General features: G+C 36.4%; 1 protein-coding gene across 3 annotated transcripts in view; it reads left to right on the top strand.

Annotated features, from left to right (window-relative positions):
• The window catches only part of dab2ipb (DAB2 interacting protein b), a 157,866-nt gene that overhangs the window by 24,613 nt on the left and 113,324 nt on the right, over positions 1-19,929 (top strand). The window contains exon 1 of one of the 3 annotated variants that reach the window (XM_026922048.3): positions 9,042-9,576. The exons of the other annotated variants lie outside the window; for them this stretch is intronic. The gene's annotated coding sequence lies outside the window, so the exon portion shown is untranslated. Of the gene's footprint in view, positions 1-9,041; positions 9,577-19,929 lie in introns of those variants that run through there. 3 annotated transcript variants of the gene reach the window in all.

Raw genomic sequence — 19,929 nt, 5'->3', positions numbered from 1 at the left:
GCTATATGATGTCACTTGTATGAATCATGGGTTGGAACAAAGCTTACACGTGCAGTTTCAGAAAAATGCATATGCCCAAACGTATACTGTATGTCAGGACTGTAAAAAGATCAACAAAGTGTTTTATCAAACTTTATTACATACAAGGTTTCTATATGATATATACAGTATGTTAAAATATATGTATGTACGAAAGAAAGAAAGGCCATGCGTTATTTCTTTCTATTTTTTCTTGTGATCTCAAGAGTCAAATTCTCAGATTTTTCATATGTCGAACTGCATTACAGGGAACACAGTGGCTTAGTAGTTAGTATGTTTGCCTTGCACCTCTTGCGTTGGGGGTTTGAATCCTGCCTCTGCCCTGGGATAGGTGCCAGGTTCTTCTGTGACCCTGTGTGTGGAAAATGGATGGATGGATGGAAATGCATTACTGGGTATACATGCTATAAATCAGAGAGTGATTTATAACAGAAAGTAGCTGGTATAGTGGTAGAGTTATGGCCTTACAGCCCCAAGAATGTGAGTTTGCCCCTGAGGTGGGGTGACTATGTGGTGTTTGACTATATTTTTCCCAAATTTCCTGTTCGGGATCAATAAAATACACCTATCTATCTATCTAGCCTTATGCTTGTCAGTGCTAGACCATTTCAAAATTATTGTCAGTCACTTGAGAAGGTGACACAGAAATCTGAAACTATATCATTGTGTACACTGAAGGGTGATCCTGAGCGGGGAGTCAGTTTCATTGCCAGTCAATGTGAGGGACTGGGACATCTCCAAAAATGCCACTGAATCACCTGAGCTCAGGATCGAACCCACAACCATGCGGCTGTCTTGAGGAAAAAATATTGTTTTCATGAGATCTTGAGAAAAATACGTTGTGATCTCGAGAAAGCATCTTTTGTTATTTTGAGAAAACAGCTGTTGTTATCTTGAGACCACAAGAAAAATAAGTCGTAATCTCAAGAAAACAACTTTTATTATCTTTGGACAACAACTTTCTTTATCTTGAGATCACAAGACAAAAAAAATGCAGGGCCTTTCTGGACTTCCATATACATTTTTTAACAGACATACAGAATGTTAATCATTTGAAAATGTAATAAGTAGCTTAAATAACAACTCAAGAACTTAAAAGTCATTTTTTAAAAGTCCTTTTCATGTTCAGTAAAGATCTGGTTTCTTTATATAAGACAACTTTATGGGACAGGTTTACTATCTTTCCCAGAGTTAGCTACCAATTCAATTTCACCTGACCGGTAGCCAGTAATGTGTTATCCTGAAGGCTTTTAAGTTATAATAATTACCAAGTGAACTATTGTCTCCAAATATAACAATGTTTACTCATCTGAAGGGGCTGAGCGACTTAATTAAAAAAGTTACGTCAATATTTAAATAGGTTAAATATGTTAAAATGTGGCCACAAGATACCCAATTGAGGTTGTGATGCAAGCTATTTTATTATGCTTTTAATTCACTATCTTGATTTGTCGAATGAATGAAATAATGCCAATTCGATGTGCTCTTCTATAAAGAAAATGTGTTTGAAGGATAAGCTGACCAATCACACATCTGCTACATGTACAGCTCACTTTCAGCTAATTCATAATTTTGTTCATATTAAAATTTGTCCTCCATGCGAAAAGCCTTTACTGTGGACTTTAATGGGATGATACTATTAATGAATATTGTCATATTTACAGTATGTATTTAATATTGGCCTCATTGCCTACCATTGTTACTGTATTTATGTCCAAAACATGTATTTTTATCATGAGATATTTATGTTGTGGTTACAGCAAAACAGTGGTGCTGGATGTCGAGTACAAAATGAGTTTGAGAATATATACACTATGTCCTCTGTCTTTGATGCTTCAAGATTGTTTGGTCCTCAATATAATTTATACAATTTTACAATTGCAGATTATGGTTTACCCTTAGATTAAAACCATAACAGTTTAAAATCTTAAAAATAATTATAACTGTACTATTCATTAGTTTTTCAATGGACATTCCACGGGTTTTGTCCTTCTACTCATTCATCTTCACATTCGTTCATCCACGTTTCATCATCGAGTGAGGTGGGAAAGACTAAACCTGAAAGGTTTTTTTTTTCTAATTAGCCTTTCTCTTGATTTCAAAACCTAGTCAGTGGCTCAGCACATGCCAGCTGCCAAACATATATGAGTTTGATACAAGTATGCAACTCTTCCTTTGGCCTAAGGTGGGCTGATGGACTTTAATATAGAATTTATCACTCTTCCAGAGTTACTTTACTGTCTGGGGGGCATGGTGGCTTAGTGGTTAGACTTGTTGCATCGACCCTCTGGGTTTGGGGGTATGAATCCCACCTCCAACCTGTGTGGGAGGAGCTTGCATGTTCTCCCCGTGCTCCGGAGGTTTCCTCCAGGTACTCCAGTTTCTTCCCCCAGTCCAAAGACATGCGTTGTAGGCTGATTGGCATTTCCAAATTGTGTGAATGTGTGTGATTGTGCCCTGTAATGGGTTGGCACCCCATCCAGTGTGCCCCCGCCTCGTCCCCCCAAGTTCCCTGGGATAGGCTCCAGATTCAAATGTTATCTTTTGGATACCTTTTCTGAGGTGGTTTAGTTATTCTGGAACTTCATCATTTTTGAAATCCTTAAAGGTCTTGGGGGAAGACACACCAACAACAGCGCAGGGCCACTTGCTTTCATTCGTTATAACTTTAACACTGGTATTTTCAAAATTAATTTCAAAAGGGCATGCTTTTCCTCAAAGGACCAGTGTGGCTGCAAGTTTTTATCCCAGCCAAATAGAAGACAGATGTTTTAGTAGCAATGTTTTGGCAGTTTATTAATTTCCTTTCGTTTTCATGCCACTGTATGCTGTGTACAGTTGAAGTTTACTTCTGAATTAAATGCTATTTCTGTACATGTGCGTGCATTACTACTCCCAGACTCCATCATGCAACTCCCATACATTCCAAAATATGCAATATTTACTGACTTTTTATGAAGCCAAATACGTTCAACCCTTTTTTATATGATGTTACTACAGTGTTATAGGCTGTGCATATCTTTTCTATTGCAAAAAAAAAAAACCAGACAAACCAAAAAACCGGTAGCTCTTGAACAGCTTAGACTAGATAATATCTCTCTCAAAACAAACAACACTGCAAGAAATGTAAATTCACTTGCTCATAACCGATAATCAAATACTGGTGTTGCCAAAGTAGATTAAAATCGAAGCATGCTGTTGCTCTTTCTGTTGTCAGAAGCTTGTACAGAATCGCTTGGTGTGGACTGACTGAGGGCTTGACGTGAGGCTTGACGTGACACATAAGTGTGTGAATTCAGGGGTAAGTCTGGACCTGCTGGTGGTTCTTGGGATTTTAAATCTAAAAAAATAGCCAGGGTTTGCTTGTGGCTTTCTCCTACATAACATTTTCAGGTGTAAGAAGCACACTCTTCCTGTGCAAGGATGCTGTGCTTGTGCCACTTTAAATAGGAATGTAGCCCTCCTGCTGATTTGAGACTCGCTATATCCTTTAGGAAATGGCACTGGCCTTCTCCAGGCAGACTCATTCTAGACCTCCCATGGGCCATGTGCTTTGCATCTATAGCCACAGATGCTGACCTTCTTCAGGCCTGAATCTGGATTTGTTCCAAAACAAACCCTCGTCCACTTCCTATCATGACTCAAAAGTGCGTAAGCCATATGTCAGTATATCATATGAGTGGTCAGTTGCAGCACAAGGGAATAGACGTATAACAGGAATGGTTAAATCGGTATGCACTCTGTACATGTGATGTCTGAACAATTTCCTTGCAGTGTGGGCTCTCTATTTCCTGTTTTCAATGTAAAATATGTCATAATGCCTTGCTAAATGGTTGGCTAGATATCATACCTATTAGCTACCTTGATAAACCATATGATCAACCATATTTCGGACCTTGAAATGATAAGATTCTATCTCACAATTTTGTGATTTAAACATATTGAGCCATAAATTTTGACACTCACTAAGGGCAAACCATATACAACATTTCAACGTTGTATTTTTTTCATGCTTCTAAAATACAGGGCATCCATGCCTATTGTACAGGGAATGCAAGTTCGTGTTAGCCTTCACCCTTCCCAGTTGGTAGCTGTGGTAAAATAGGGAAGACCTGGCTGGTGGATGGGAATTGGACAAGACCAAATTAGGGAGAAAATGGGGGAACTCATATACAAGACCAAGTCAATTTACAAGTTAATTTAACATAAATTTAAATGAAAGTTTAGCATGCTTGCCAATCTGTTGCAATTTATGACATATAGCACACTCTTACTAAAAAGCTTTCCTCAAAAGTTCTTGGGATAGTTAACAGGTTTAGCTGTCTAATGTGGTTCTACCTGGAACCTTTTGAGAGTACACAAAAAAAAAACCCTTTGTTGTTGAGTTTTGCATGGACTCTTTAACTTTATGTCCAACAAAGCAACAGGTGACCATTCACTCACATAGGATTAGGGTTTAATTCCTGGAAAAAAACAGAAGATCCATTTAGGGGGATTGATTAATTTTTTTCATTCCTTCAAGTTTTGTTTTCAGTAAAATGCACAGGCAGTGGGTTTCCTTCAGAACTGGTGGAGGCCATATACAAATATGCCTGCACAACCATTTTCTTTTATCCAGTGGTTTACGTGACCTGGTCAGTGACCTACCATTGGGCGATCACTTCAACATAGTACCTTAGACTCCTTTGAAACCATCTTTGAAGTCCAGAACATAAGGAAGCAGAACTTCCTATTTTGTCGGTCCCTTCCTCAGATCCTAGGTTTGCAGTCAGTGTGATATTCTGTGTTTACAACTGTACTTAAATACTTTATTTTACTCCAGATTCCATTCTGATATTGCTGTTTGTTGTCACATGACTCAATATAGATCAGCGGTTCCACTGGCACAGTGCCTTGCATAAGTATTCACCCCCTTGAACGTTTCCACATTTTGTTGCATTACAACTTGGAACTGAAACAGACTTTAGTTGGGATTATATGTCACGAATCTACACATAATATCCCATAATATTGCAATCAATACCATTTGTGAAATTATTTACAAAATATTCAGTGTAAAAGTTGTGATTGCAAAGTATTGCTAGGAACCTCCTACATTAGTTCTGGTGCTATCAGTTGCCATCAGTCCTATAATTAGTTGTATGGAGTCCACCTGTGTGCAAATAAAGTGTCACGTGATCTGAATATAAATACACCTGTTCCTCAACAGCACCAGAGTTTGTTAAAGAACCTAAACAAACAGCATCATGAAGACCAAGTAGCTAAAGCCAGTCCAGGACAGAGTTCTGTGATAAAAAAAAAAAAAACTCCTAAACTTTGAACATCCTGATGAGTACCAATAAATGTATTATTACAAATGAAAAAAGAATATAGCACAACTGCAACTCTGCACTCTAGAAAAGGTGAGAGACACCACCAAAAGTCAGCGATCAGGTAAGGAGGACAACCAATTTTCCCCACTTCAATATTATGGCCTATTTTGTATAGATTCATGACATCTAATCCCAATTAAGTTCATTGTAGCACTACAAAATGTGGTTTCCAGTTCAAGGGGATGAATACTTATGCAAGGCGCTGTAGCTGTACTGTACATGCTCAGTCTATGATATTACCTCAATCATATTTCAGACATGAGGTGGTATGATTTGGAAAATGAAAATCTTCAATAAATGACTCATTCTTTCCTTTTTCCGTCACTCTACTGCAGATTAATCTTTGTTTCATCTGGCCATAAGACATATCCCAGAACACTACAGGCTTTTTATTAGCTTTCTAGCAAGTTGCAACCTGATCTTTCGATTCTTTCCCAGTGTTTTGTATTTTGTGGTAATCCCTCTGAGATCATGCTTTTTTATCCTTCTCTTTATAGTAGTGTTTAATAGATTTTATGCCTAGTTCCTGGATGTAGTTCCTGATCTGTTCAGCAGTTTGAAAAGAAGAATTTATTCGTGATTCAATGTATTCTTCAGCCATCTGCTAATGTGGTCTGGCAGGTTGTTTGCTATGAGACAGACCTTGAGTCTTTGGTGCTCATGTTGGGAACCAGTCACATCAGAATAATTTTCCTGACCTAAGGATGCCCTGGCATATAATACATCCAGCCAAGAAACCTGGAAACCAAGTTCCCAATTACTTTGCTCACTCACTTGTCCAGTTGTGTCACCTCCTCATGTACTCATACAGAATTCAAAAATTCAACTTTCATGCTAACATCACCAACAGAGGCATCTTGCTTGTCATTGCATAGATAATTAGCTGAGCCAATTTGCAGCTTACACAAGGACTAAGTCTGTTTCTTAAAGTTTTTATGCTATTCGTAACTAAGGTTGAGGCTGTTGATGGAATGGCTGCGTATACACTATATGGCCAAAAGTTTGCAGATGAATGTGATGGTCAGACACCTGACCATCACATTCATATTTGCTTTTTGAACATCCCATTTCAGATTTAGTCCCCCTTTGCTGTTTTAATAATCTCCACTCTCTAGCTTTCCACTAGATTTTGGAACATGGCTGTGGGGATTTGCCCATTCAGCGACAAGATCATTAATGAGGTCAGACACTGATGTCAGGTGAGAAGGCCTGGGGCACAGTCAGCACTCCAATTAATCCCAAAGGTGTTCAGTGGGGTTGAGGTAAGGGCTCTGTGCAGGCCACTTGAGTTCCTCCACACCAACCTTGGCAAACCATGTCTTCACGGAACTCGGTTTGTGCACAGGGGCATTGTCATGCTGGAACATGCTTGGGCCTCTTTAGTTCCAGTGAAGGTACAATTGTAATGCTACAGCATACAGAGACATTCTATGTAATTGTGTGCTTCCAACTTTGTGGCAACAGTTTGGAGAAGACCCAGATATGGGAGTGACGGTCAGGTGTCCACAAACATTTGGCCATATAGTGTAGCTGTTAAATGTGTAGCATTAAATACAATATATTTGCTGTGATGCTTCACATAACCCCTTTGTTGATTAGTTTCCTATAACAGCACACCCCATCATATTTTATTGAAGAAGTCAGTATTAGCAATTGTTGTATAATATTCACCATTCAGTTCAAGAAATTGGATTTATGCAGGTCTATTTGAAATTCATTTATATGATTTTAAGATATTCAGGCATACTTATAAATAATAAGCCATATTTTGCTTCAAAACTACTCAATAAAATTTAAATAGCATATTTATAACATTCATTTTTGCCAAAAAGTTAGATAGCTCCAAGGTCTCAAATTATTATCAGATGCTGTATCCAGCTTGTCCTTATTGTCAGATATATTTTCTAGATTAATGGGATTCAATTTAGTATAAGGCATAACAATAATTTAATAAAAAGTATTCAGATTTCGCAAATGGTCAAAATTTGTTTTGTTAGTAGATGCTGAACAAGGTCTCACCTTGTGGTATCAGCAAACTGGTAACAATTCACAAAATGTGCGGAAGTTTGCATGAATCGAAGGAAATAAAAATAAATAAAATCTAAACTTGTTCAAATTTGTATTAAGTTCTCGTGAGATGAGATTGAAATATCAGCTGGGTAAACAATTAGTTTTTGATAAGCGATAAAAAAAAAAAAATAAAAAAAAAAACATAATCAGCTAGACTTTTGTTAATATGTTGACGTCTTTAACAGCTGCATAGTACTCTACATACTTTCTATATATGCATAAGTAATTATTAACTAACTTATAAGTAATAAGGAAAGTAATGTCTATGCTCTAGACATAACATTTGCTTTAGCCATAACATTTACAAGTATACATATACGCACAAGTCATACACACATAGAAATGCCTAGGCTGTAACGAGACTGTGTTTCATTTGTTTTGTAAACCCACATTGCAAGCCGGGTCACAACCTCAAGACAAGAAAACAACGACAACAAAAAACACCTTTATTTAAACACACACATGCACAGCTCCTGCTCTGAGCTCTAGATGAGACGTCTGCTATTCCAAAAGGTCAGAGTGCTGTAACCCTTGAACTTTTGTCTGGCGGAATACTATTACATCTGCACCAATATGTCTCGAAGGAAAGACAGACACAAGATACTCGCTCCCTCTCTCTCTCTCTCACTCACACACACACATTTCTGACCGCACACAAACCACCATGATATATCCGATCAGGAAGTGACTTATAACTTAGAGATCAAACCACAAAGGAAAGTGAAGAGTCACAGGAAGGAGGGATTCGGAGAAAGGCGTGGCGGTCACCTACAGGAGGATAAAGTGTCGTGTCTGTTTTTGTGTGTGTGTGTGTGTGTGTGGGTGTGTGTGTGTGTCCTTTGAAACCCGAGACACAGAGGACGTACCTGTAGGTGTGTGCTCTCTAAATCAGAGGAAGAATGAATGGATACTTTTGTCAGGTTTATGGAGAAATGCCTTGTTTTCACTGCTGAAACATGAGACCATCAGGATGGATTATGTGTGTGTGTGTGTGTGTGTGTGTGTGTGAGAATGGTTTTATATCTTAGTGGGGACCAAATGGTTCCAAAATGTGAGAGTTCTGACCTTGTGGAGACTTTGGCTGGTCCCCACGAGGATTTTTTTTAATTGCTGCTTTTATTTTTTCAAAAAAAACAAAAAAAACAAAACTAAATGTGTATCTGAGTGTGTGAATGGTTTAACCTGATGTTATCAAAAAGTTTTTGTGTTCCTTCTGTGTTGTGTGTTTCTGGATTTTCTTGGCCTGTACAGCTGTAGAATTCGAGCCCGGTGTCTTACCCTGCTCAGGCACAGCCTGACTTCTGATTGGCCGGCTCTTTGTCTGGAATTCCACTCTCGTGGCTCTTGGCTCCGCCTCCTCTCCTCTGCCCTCTGGGTGTCGAAGAACAACGGCATTCCCCTGCATAATGTGCAGAAGTGTGTGTGTGTGTGTGTGTGTGTGTGTGTGGGGGGGGGGGGGGGGGGGGGGGGGTGGATGACAAAAGAATACTCAAAGTCATGCTCAGAATATATCTGTCATTATGAATAGACACACACACACACACACACATGTAGACTTTACATTCACAGGTTTTGTATTCTCTGTGAAAAAGAAATGTGCCAAATTAGTGTTTTCACACACTCACACACAGACGCACAAATCCTCTCTCTCTCTCTCTCTCTCTCTCTCACACACTCACACACACTCACACACACACACACACACACAAACACACACACCCAAACCTCTTTCTCCCTCTGTGCTCATTTGCATGGCTTAGATCTGGAAAAGGGGAGGATCTGAACTCTGCTCGCAGCCTGTTCTCTGTTTCTCCTTCTCCCTCTGTCTCACTTTCTAACACACACACACATACACACATACACACACACAGAGTTCTGCACCGGGACTTGCTTTTCTGCTTGTGATACAGACATGGAAAGTGTGTGAGTGTGAAAGGAACACACACAGCAGACAGACAGACAGAGAGAGAGAGAGAGAGAGAGAGAGATAGAGAGAGAGATTGCTGTACTGCGTGTTGCTCTTGGCTGACCATGTGCTGATTTGGGAATTTACTCATCTTTTTTAAACTTCTGAAGGAGCTGGTACAAGTTTGAGGTAAGGGAGAGTTTCCCTCCTTTTTCTCTTTCACTAGGTGCATGTGTGTGTGTGTGTGTGTCTGTGTGTGTGTCTGTGTGTGTATGCGGTGTATGAAACACAGAAGGTGTGGGGATTTTTTATGGCTTTTTTTTAAATTCAGCTGTGATGTGTGATGGCTTGTTTGCAGAACAGAGAAACTTCAGGTGCCAGAATCTCACAGTCTGACAAACACACACACACACACACACACACACACACGCTGCCTAGCACATAAAACAACAGTGAGTGAGTACATAAGATTGTGTAATTGTGTAGAAAGTGCAATACTTCGAAAGTCGTCTCATGCTCTGTTACTGTAAGCATAAAAATAACTGAAATTGCTTACTTTGATAGATAGATAGATAGATAGATAGATAGATTGATAGACAGACAGACAGACAGACAGATAGATGCTGATGTTGTAATTACAGATTAAAGCTTAACATACTGAGACTTGCGACAGTTTTAGAGTAGCATGTGTACAAATATATAAATACCTGTATATTTTCCTACAATTTGTGAAAATTCCCAAAATGCACTTTATATTTACACCTACTATATACTATATATAAACTTAGACCATATGTATATATAGTATAGTCTATATATATATAGTCTAAGTTTAAAATGGGTTCGTCCTGCTTTTGTGCTGCCCCAAATCCCTGTCACAGTGCTACATCATTCTCCGTCCCTTTCCTTCTCCAACCTTCAGCATTGTCCTGTTATAATCTTAGCATTCTGTGGCGGTTTGAGTTGAGAGATCTTGTACCCAGTCCTCGGAGTTCATTGTTGCTCTATTAATAGCGTGGGGTGGGATGGCGAGCGAGCCGGCAGCTGGCAGGAAGGAAGTGGGTTTGGAGAGACGAGGGATTACCGGGAGAGCACGGGGGTCATGCACTGAGCTCCAGAATGACACAATCTCAAGAATCGAGGTTTGCTGGGAATGACTGCATGAAGGATTGCTCAGAAGTGAGTAGAGCAGCTGAAGGAGGGGAGGCTTGATCTTGACATTGAGGTTACATCAGGACAGCAGAGTGTGTGTTTGTGTGTGTGTGTGTTAGTCTGTGATGCCATTTTTCTGAAAAACACCCAAATATGACCATTTGTTTTTAAGTTATTCTCCTTCTTTAAAATTCTGCTTATTGTTATTACATTATATAATACACTTTTAAAGCATCTCGAATATAGTCAAATATTCAATAATCAATGGATATTCATACAAAATTTTCTCTGTAACTTTAAACTAGAACTGTAACATTTTCATCAAATATCTTTTGATGAAAATTTTTATAAAGAATGTAATAACTAGAAACACACTGCAGTAGTTGGCATTTGAATATAGTCAAATGAAGCTAATATTTCCTATTACAAGATTACAATAAACCAAATATAAGTTTATTAAACCTATTTCAAGATATTTTTTACTAATTCGAAGCTAGAAATAGTCTTCAGTTTGATTATTTTACTTATCTTTTAAGCATTACAAATAAGCAAACCATCTGACAATAGGATGAAAAACTTTAAAGATTGAAATTAATAAAAAAAAGTCCAGAAATAGGTTTAATAATCTTATATTTGTTATATTCTTATAATCTTGTAATAGGAAATATTAGCTTCATTTGAGTATATTCAAGATGGTTTCTCTAATTGCTAAAATGCCAACTTTTGCGGTGTGTCTCTAATTATTACATTCATTTTCATCAAAAGACGACATTTTGTGAAAATTTTACAAATCAAGTTTAAAGTTACAGAGAAAATTTTGTATGAATATTAAGAAATGGAGCACTTTCCAGGTTTAAAAAAAAATCACTAAGGCTGTTGGGAGTTACATTAATTGCAGAAACGTAAGCTAGTGAAAGATTTTCAAGATTTTTGGAGAAACCTTTCAGTCGATGTCTTTACAATAACAGCAAAGACAACTGTTGAATTTTGCAAGAGAAAAAAGCTGATCACACCATTCACTGACTCGATCAAGCATTTCACTCTTTATTGCTATTTATAGTTATTTATCTTATACACGGTAACTTTTCATATCTTTATTTATTCATTTATTATTTTGAAAGCATCTCTGCTTCCCAAAATTTTTTTACACATTTCACATTTGCACAGTACTATAAATAAATATTAGTGAAAAAGTCATGAAGGGTTATCAAAAATCTTTTATACCACACCACTATTGAATTCTCGCTTCTGATTGGTCAGTTGGTGTTGATTAATATTCTCTAACAGCTCTGATCTCTGACAGTAATGCGCTCGTTCTAATACATTATGGTTTCTATAGTAACAACTTGGACAGGGACTTAGTATGATGGTCGCTCCACATAAATAGATGATGTTCATGTGGTGAAGTTTTCTCTGAGGGGATGATTATCTATGATTATTTATTTATTATTTATTATTCTAGAGTCTCCAGAGTCACCACTTTCTAACTGTCATTATGAAACTTTATATTTTTCGAAATGGGAAAGTTAGAAAAGAAGGTTTACTGCATTTTTTTTGTCTTATTAACTTTAAGACAGATGAAAAAAAGAGAAGCTGGTGAAGGAAGCTGTTTAGAGCTGCTATAACATAGCATATAACAGGAATTAACTTGTTTCGTAGATGTTCCACAACATTTAAATGTAACTACTCTATAGATTGATGAAAAATATGATGTCGTATTGTAATAAACACTTTAGGATGTGCTGTTATAGGATAAATAATCACCTTCAGTGTAGTATCAGTAACTCTGGTATACATTGGGATGCATCACACCACCCCGGCGTTGATTATTTTCCCATAACGGCATGCCCTATAATAATATATTCCTTACTTAACTTTTGGATGCAGAATCTAATTGCAGGTCTCTGATCTTTATGAAAATCTTGCACTTTAGAAATGATTTTTTTTTCTTTCAAATTTGCCTGTTTTATTTGATTTAATTTAACAGTTTAATCATTATTAGTGCCACAAAAGGGTTGCAGGTTAAATAAGGAAAAATACTAAACATGTTTTCCACCAAAGAACTAAATCTTTGGAGATGCATACAGCCTAGTTGTTTCTCCTTATGTTTCCTTGCTTCATTGTTGCTATAGCAACAACTAGAGATGCTAAGAGATGTTATATCCATTTCTATTGAAGTGTCAGTCATGTAATCTCCATGACCTATCAAAGAGAGAGAATTAGACTAGTACATTCCCAGTGATCTGTGTTTTGTTCCTGCTGGCTTTTCCACCAGTGTAAATTCTTTTGTATTATCCTGAACAGACTGTAACTATGGAATGTTAACTGCTTTCACTGTTTTTTTCCCCAGTACCCATTTTCTCCTTTTCCTGCAGTGAAAACCTTTCTTACCTTTCCTCTAAGTGCATGTTTTCTGTCAGTCAGGTCTACGTTTAGTGGTTGCTCTCCCCTGGTTTAAAATCGTTTAAATATCTTCAGGTGTATAAAGAGCACAAGTTCTGTACATGTAAGGTTTAGAAACTTTTCTTCTAAACTCTAAATCTCTGGAGGATTTTTCCCACCATTTCTTAAAGTATGTATTGGATATTCTCAAGTTTGCTATCATGCAGTGTTGTAGGTAAGACCATCTCATTCATGGCACAAACATAAAGAGTACAAGACCAATAAAAGGCCCACTATAAAAGATTCAGACATGCCAACACTGCTTAACAAGAAAATCCTAGCAGGCAGAGAGCTAGCGTGTGCCAATAGACAAGACAGCATTTTTTTTTTCCAGATGTGTGCCAAACAGTAAGAAAACTGTGAGGCAAAAGTCTAGCTGTTGATTGTTACTTAATAATAAGCAGCTCCTCTCTAGTACCAACCTAGTTCCTCTATAGATGATCATCTTTAACTACATGCTAACTCAGTGTTTAAGGTTCTTCTCTAGTAACTGGAAGTAAGAGTGTGCACATTTTAAGCAAGATTCTTAACCCCTTTAGCTGCTTAATTATATGCTTGGAGTGCATACCTTTTCGTAAACAAAATGTCTGGCGAATAAATATATAAGCGGGTAGTTGAAGAAGGGAAAAGACGTTCTGTGTTCTGAGATGCTTTTCTGCTGACAACGGTTGTAAAGAGTGGTTACTGTGAGTTTCCATAGCCTTCTGTCAGATCTACTTGGCTTATTGGATAGTTGGAATGTGCAGGTGTACAGGTGGTTTATCTATCTATCTATCTATCTATCTATCTATCTATCTCTCTATCCATTTGTCAAACCACCTCTTTAGATGCCATGTTCAAAGCACTGCATTATGCATTATGATGGGAATCAGCTTGCATTCCTCTTCCCTGTAATCTGCAACAATTGGTAGCAGCATGAGGGTCAATATTTACATATATATATATATATATATATATATATATATATATATATATATATATTCATTTTTATTTTGAAAGCATCTCTGCTTCCCAGAATTTCTTTACACATTACACATTTTGCACTAATAGTGGAAAAAGTCATGAAAGATTATCACAGATAATTTATACCACACCACTACTGAATTCTCGATTATGATTGGTGTTGATTAATATTCTCTAACAGCTCTGATCTCTGACAGTAATGCACTCGTTCTAATACATTTTGGTTTCTATAGTAACAACTTGGACAGGGACTTAGTATTATGGACGCTCCACATAAACAGATGATGTTCATGTGGTGACATGCTAAGTCCACTTCCATGAATGAAGTGCTTTATAAACATGTTATCAAATACCCACAAAAGAAAGAAAAAACCCACAAAGCTGTAAAATATAAAACATACTCATGGGACAGTCAGGAGAAACTATTTAGAAGAATAAACTATATACTATACTTACCAGCCAAGTGGGGTGGACTGGGAGGCTATGGTAACTCAATAACCACTCTTTACAACCGAGGTGAGCAGAAAAGCATCTCAGAATGCACTACATGTCAAAATATGAGGCAGCTAGGCTACAAGAAGAGCCAAGAACAGCAATCTGAGGATACAGTGGGCACAGGTTAACCAAAACTGGACAGTTGAGGATTGGAAAAACGAATCGATCTTCAAGTGCACACTTACATATTTACAGTATATTTATCTTTTTCATGAATAGGTATGCACTCGAAACATATAGTTAAGGAGTTGAGGGTTAAGAATCAGATTTTTTTTCCCAATTACTAGCAATCAGCCTTAAACATTGAGCTAGAATGTAGTTAAAGATAATCATCTACAGTATATATAAAGTCTTTAAAATAAATATGCTAATTAAATTTTAAACTGAATCCTGGGAGCCACTGGAAGCAGACCAAAGCTTAAGTATTATTGTTCCACTTCTTAGCACCAATCAATACCGTTTCAAGTCTTTAAAAAGTGAACTATTGATGTAAACATGCTTAGCTGCTGTGTAGCTGTGTGTATGTGTGTGTGTGTATTATTGACACAGGATGTTGATTGTTCTCTGCTCATTATGAAGGATCTGTTGGTCATTTTGTCCTCTTGATAAAAAAGAATCAGTTAATCACTAGAGACTCACTCAGGCATATTGTGGAGGTCTGAATCAGTCGCGGCACTACTGTAGTCATTAATCACACGCTGTTCTGTTTGTAGCCTCATAACATGATTCACGAGAGAGCAAAAAAGAGCAATTTGTAATAATTGAGTTCTTGTCATGACTGGTTCATGTTTTAAAAAGAAATAGTTGGTCTTACTTTCCCGTAAGAAACATGACAGAGAATGCCGCTGTAGGATAATAACCAAGGACAAAGTGTCGTAATACTGTTTCCATCCCAAAGTTGATTATTTTCCAATAACTGAACATCACAAAGTGTTGTATTCTTCTTATATGACAGCAGTTTTCCAAATAAATAAATAACATCCAACATATCATACTTTTAAAAAAATGTTTATAGTTACATTTAATGCGATGGAATAATCATGTACATTATAACAACTATTAATATTCACTGTCTCACTTGCCAGTCTTTTTTCTCTTTCTTGAAGTTAAAGCTTGCCATGAAACTACAAAGCCTTCTAACTTAAAGACTTTGTCCATGTCAGACAACTGAAAGTTACAGCTAAACCTCTGACATTTTACAAGCACTGACACTGGAGACTCCTTCAGAAATGCTAATTAATATTTTTAATCCATTCATGTGAAGCATCAATCATACAAGTCAGAACAACTTTCAGAGCTGCTGTTATAGAGAATGAATTAACACCTTCTGACCAATCAGATTTGAGAATGTACTGTCAATATGTCCTAAAACATAGTACAAGTAGAATATGTACAGTATATTATATTGACATTATATTGACATATTGATTTAGCAGGCATTTTTATTCAAATGTATGCACTCTAAGCATATAGCTAGGATTAGGAATCTTGCTTAAGGGCCTAGCAGTTAGAATTTGTTCGAACTTGAATCGTTTGTTTGTTAAAATTCTCCCAGTTACTCATAAAGACACCAAGCTACCACTTGCTTGGCCACTTAAAAGGTAAATATAAGGCTTATCAATTCAACACATGCTGGTTATAGTGTATGATAAAACTTTAAATTTCTCCTCTCCATCTAGAACTGAATTTGGGGTCAAGTTAATAACCTATATCCAAGTTCTTTATGATTTTATTATTTCTAAATTGTAATTACTATTGTTTTATAATGTCACATTAGCAGATGGGCTTAATCTAAATCTCAGTAAAGCAAACAATTACAAATAATGCACCTGTAATTGTAATAAAACTAGGAAAAAGTGCTGTTTATACACTTTGTTTTACAAACTGTTTCAAATCTATTTTAAACTGGTTTGTGTTCTATGAGAGAAAATATCTAATGGATTCAATGAATAAATATACTGTAGTCTAGGTGGGTTATATTTTATAATATGACCACAAGGGCATATGAGGACATAGTTTTACAGTGCAACCTCTAAAAAATAACCCTGGATTTAAAACTCTTAGAAAAATGGATCTAGTGCTCCAAGTAGGGCGCGAAGTCGCCTGAATCTTAATTTAGTACAAAAAAGGAGAGCTGTTGGCATCCGACAAAGTGTGAAGCTCATCCTCTAGTAGAGAGCAAGAAGTATTTTCAGTTGAAATTGTTGTGAGTGTGTGAGTGAGATGCCAAGAAATTTCCCTACTGTTATTATGTGTCATAATGTGTGAGAAGTGTGCTGTTCCCAATAACATGCACAATGTACACACACACACACACACACACATGCACAAAATGACTTCATAGCTCTTGGACAGAAAACAGGAAACAGAGGCAGAGATTCATACAGAGTTAAAAGCTCCAGCTCCCAGCACATGCCTGTGAGTCAGTTATGATCAGTGTTTTGATGGTGTAACGAGTTGCATTATTTCTTTTCCAGTTTTTGGAGCAAAGAGGAAAAAGCAGTGAATAGTTCTATAGGGTGGAGGAGGAGGACATGGGGCACTGCTGCTGTGATTTTAAGTACATGGAGTACATCTGTGCTGTCAAGTCATTTCACAGCCAGACATCTACAGTTAAAGCTCTGTTTCAGCTGTTAAAGTTCATCCAGTTAATGTTTATCCTGTAACAGCGGCCATTCCTGTAACAACAACCAAAATGCAAATGTGCACCACATCTGTTTTTAACAAGAAATTTAAATGACAACCTTAAATGACTTGCTGAGAAATATTTTTGTAATAATTTTCTAAAAATATTTCTTGGTTTTATAACTATTCTTAATAATAATAATAATAATAATAATAATAATATATTTGTTGCTGTTACTATTATTATTATTAGTAGTAGTAGTAGGTTGCTTTACAGAGTATAAGAGTAAGCAAAACCAATAATGAATAAACAAATCCTCACAAACATCTTATACAACAAACAAACAAATAATCATTATATGCACATATACAACAAATAAACAACCATCAAATAAAAACATCTTATACAACAAAAAACAAATAATAATCAAACACAGAAATCTAAAACAATAAATAAGCAAATATTCATCACACACAAACATCTTGTGCAATAAATAAACAAATAATCATGACATGCAAACATCTAATACAACAAATAATTATGACATGCAAATATCTTAAATAACAAATAATCATCACACATACATCTTATGCAATAAATAAATAAATAAATAAATAATCATCACTCAAAAATCTTATACAAGAAATAAACAAATAATCGTCATACACAAACATCTTATGTAACAAATAAACAAACAATAATCACACAAACATCTTCTACAACATATAAACAAATAATAATCACACACAAACATATTAGACAACAAATAAACTAATGATCATCGCACTCAAACATCTTATATAAAAAATAAACAAATAATCATCACACAAACATATTATACAACAAATAAAAAATGATCACACTCAAACATCTTATACAACATATAAACAAATAATCATCACACGCAAACATCTTATACAATAAATAAACAAATAATCATCACACGCAAACAAATTATATAACAAATAAATAAATAATCAATCACACACAAACATCTTATACAACAAATAATCGTCACACTCAAACATCTTATACCAGAAATAAACAACTATTCATCACACTCAAACATTTTATACAACAAATAAATACCACCTTAACAACTAAACTAACTAACTGACGTATCCTACTTTGTCATATCTGGCAAATAACTAAGGATGATGATTTTATGATTCCCAAAGTGTGATGAACTGATGAACAGCTTTCTGTGGTTACAGTGGCAGAAATGGAAAAACTGGTCATTTCTGATCATTTTTCCATACTAATGGAAAGATTATTGTTTAGAAAACCTCACCTCACATCCTTTTCTCCTCTGCTGGTGGTGGTGTGATAGTGTGATGACCTATAGATGACCCCTTGTTAAAATAGGAGTGCGATTTGAATGCTGCAAGATACGGGATTACTGGTGCATCCCATAATAGCAGCAGTGTATCCATCTGCTAATGGACGGATACAGGATATTGCAGAAGGAAAATGCACAATGCAATAAGGCCAAGTGTGTCCAAGAACGGTTCTGCAAACATGACTATAAATTCGATTTAATGCACTGGCCTGCGTAGATATCAAGCCAATTGAACATCTGTGAAATGTCATAAGCTGTTTGGAGCAGAGATTACACTACCAGCCAAGTAAAAACAAATGTAGAAACTCATGGGAAGGAAGCAGAGGTGGTGAAAGTACCTACTTTCTTTACTTATTCCATGCAATAACATATAATTATACTTTTAGATTTTAGTTACTGATGGTAAATTAGCCTCCCTTTCACCAAGGAATGTGGGAAAATATTAGCTAGGCCTAGCTAACAACAGCTATATTGCTTATCTCTCAAATGTTAGCTAGCATGATGACACAAATGAGCAGAATGTTAATAGCTAGCTGCCATAATAAATACAAAGCATACATAGAGATTAGCATTCAGCTAGTTTGTATCATAAAAGTTATTAACATTTGAGAGATTAGGAATAAAGCTGTTGTTAGCTAACTAGCATTACAAGAACTGTTATGATACAAACTAGCTGAATGCTAATAGCTAGCTCAGACAACACAAACTGCTTTGATAAATACATATAAATTTGTACAGATAGAATACAATACACAATGTGGTTCGTTGAATCAACATACACTTGATGATGATGTGATGTATGGATGGACGGCTGCTTGTAAAAGCTCCTCAGACATTAATTTATAACTCGTGTTTTCTTGTTTTATGTGATTTGTGAATTTGAGATGCATATACACATACATGCTTAAGCTCAGCAGTCCTTTCCCTCTCTGATGTAGAATCAAAGACATGAAACAGAATTGCGCTTTGGAGATATGCAAATGTACTGCCAAACGCACACACACCCACCCACACACACACACACATACACACACACACGTGTACATATACACATACAAACACACGCAGAGTAAACAAAAGCTAAATACATAGCTTACGTTCCACACTACTGTTAGCTTTTTTGTTAGTTGAGAAGATGTACATGTCTAATGTTTAATGTTTGGGTTTCAAATTTCTCGGTCATGTGTAAGGAATAAAGCACAAAGGGACAAAATAATCAACGACGGTGTGGTGTACTAGTTGTTACCATAGAAAAGCTAACGTTTTAGAATGAGTGCATTAATCTAAACTTGCAGCTGACACTATTCTCAAAGTGGCTGTTCTAGAAAAATTAATCAACACTATCTGACCAATCAGAATTGAGAATTCAACAGCGCTGTGCTATAAATGTTAATAGCCAATACATACCCAAAATGTTATCAACTGACCCCCACAAACCTGAAAAGTTAATCCTACTAGATACTTTTTTCTCTTAAATCTTTTAAATCTACTAAAATGTATTGTGCACTTTTCTGGCCACGAGCTT

This window comes from Pangasianodon hypophthalmus, chromosome 27, assembly GCF_027358585.1.
Source record: "Pangasianodon hypophthalmus isolate fPanHyp1 chromosome 27, fPanHyp1.pri, whole genome shotgun sequence".
In the NCBI taxonomy this organism is placed as follows: domain Eukaryota; kingdom Metazoa; phylum Chordata; class Actinopteri; order Siluriformes; family Pangasiidae; genus Pangasianodon; species Pangasianodon hypophthalmus.
Note: the sequence above shows the minus strand (reverse complement) of the source record. Positions and strands in the feature narration are given on the sequence as shown.